The sequence below is a fragment of the Siphateles boraxobius genome, unplaced genomic scaffold, assembly GCF_051911475.1.
Source record: "Siphateles boraxobius isolate OS27281-9 unplaced genomic scaffold, OSU_SipBor_1 130, whole genome shotgun sequence".
NCBI lineage: Eukaryota > Metazoa > Chordata > Actinopteri > Cypriniformes > Leuciscidae > Siphateles > Siphateles boraxobius.
The window spans coordinates 33,165,978-33,167,957 of NW_027508734.1; the positions used below are offsets into that span (position 1 = coordinate 33,165,978).

General features: G+C 44.6%; 1 long non-coding RNA gene across 1 annotated transcript; it reads right to left on the reverse strand.

Moving 5' to 3' along the window:
• Positions 1-926: 926 nt before the first annotated feature.
• LOC143736633 (uncharacterized) lies at positions 927-1,576 on the reverse strand. Its single transcript, XR_013203519.1, has 4 exons — positions 1,528-1,576; positions 1,329-1,461; positions 1,192-1,246; positions 927-1,108 (listed from the first exon to the last, which is right to left on the reverse strand). It is a non-coding gene; the product is annotated as an uncharacterized LOC143736633 (long non-coding RNA).
• Positions 1,577-1,980: the final 404 nt, after the last annotated feature.

Sequence of the window (1,980 nt, forward strand, 5' to 3'; positions counted from 1 at the left end):
TGCCCAGATCTCCTGCTCAGATCACTCTCACATGACTCAGCTCTCCTTGCTGAGCTGCACTAAGTAGGGTATGTGCCATGTGCCTATACAGAACGGCGCGCTGCTCTGTATTCTCTATGTGTGCTTATGTACAAGTGATTGCCCGCGTGGCTGGCCACCTTATTTTTTCCACTTATGGGGTTCCCCTGAAAGCTCGGGGTCTCATGTGGTTGCTTGGCGCGCACGGCGTTGACAAAGTGTTCCCGTAGCGTAAGCTAAACTTACGCAATACGAGAGAACCTCTCGTAAGAGAACGATACTCGGTTACTAACGTAACCTCGGTTCTCTCTAGAGAGGGAACGAGTATTGCGTAACCGGCCGTGCTCGCGCCACGAGCGACTTCGCTTCAGTCGACGAAAACCAGGGAAGTCAGTCTACAGCCCCTAGTGTTATACGCTAAGCCAAGCCAATTCTGGCGGGCTGTGACGCTATGAAGGCGCGGGCGCCCTTCATTGGGCATGACGTCACGCCGGGCTCACTGGTAGGCTGCAGCAGTTGCCCGCAGGGCAGCCAACGAGCACGCGAGATGGCCTGCTCTAGGTCTGCTAGTTGCTGCACTGCGTTGACAAGGAATACAAAATTAAGGATAATTTTTGGCTTCAGTATCTCGAGAAGATGAATCTTTCCCGTAGCGTAAGCTAAACTTACGCAATACTCGTTCCCTCTCTAGAGAGAACTGAGGTTACGTTAGTAACCGAGTATCGTTTTCGCTCGTGTATGATTGTGCGTCCATGTTCTTCGAATGGGTGGAGTCAGGGACAGCGTTGGAGGAAAGAAGGTAGGACCATTTGAATTGTGTATTTTCAAAATCTGCCGCTCGTTTTCCAAATCACATACCCCACCTTTAAGGTTGCCAGCCAAAAACAATTAACACAAAAACACATGAAAATAATGTACTGTCACTTAATACAATAAAGACAAAAGAACACACAAGAACGAATCATCAATTACTCTCCAAATAAAAACCAAATATTACAATAAGAAAAACAAACAGCAACAAAAACACCCCTAAGCAAAACAGCAGCGTCAAGGCTAATCAGTATTGCGATCAAACGCCCACTTTCACGGCCTAAAATGCACAAGGAACAGAGTTAAAAACACACTTTTAACGTTACTTTAAAGTGGACATAAAGACATGATGGGTTTACATACCGATCAGCGGGACTTCCGTTCAAATATCCAGCAGACCATTCTCTCATACCATTTACTACACAGAGAAAATCACGCGTCATACATACGCAAAATAAACGCAGTCCCACACTCGAAGATACACAATACAATGGACCTACCAAGCAGAAGGGCAGGAGTCACTCACAGCACGATGTGTTCTACGTGCGATCGATCGTAAACTGGAACTACAGCAATGATGCAGAGGAAACACCCTCTCGAGCGATACGATCAGTACCTCCGAACAGACACCAGCTGAGCAGAAAAGTCAGTAAACACAATCTAGTCCCCAAACCATAGCTATGGCAAACAAACACCCACCTCCCACTCAGAGCTGTCGAGCACCGGCAACCATGACACCCAGATGACAATGATGACGCAATATCCCGCTACTCTGGGGCTGCCCTTTATATACTCTAAATATGGCTCTGTATATATATATATGGGGCGGAGTCATGCTTAAAGCGCCACTTCACCACAAACGCAGAAGTGAAAAGCTGTAAACAGTCCCAACAGTTAAATAAAAAATAATACAAATATGTAAAGAATAATAGTATAAGTATAATAGTAAAATAACTATGTTAAACAATATGTTAATATTAATTATTAATTAAGTTAAACAAGATGCTAATATTAATTAACTCACTTTTTTCAATACAATAGCAGCCAGCTAAGCGAAATCCAAGCAAAATCAACTTTTCCTCTTCCTCCTCATGATCAAATATGCCACGTATAGCTAGCTGCACACTGGCCACGTAGGCCTACACTCTGTAA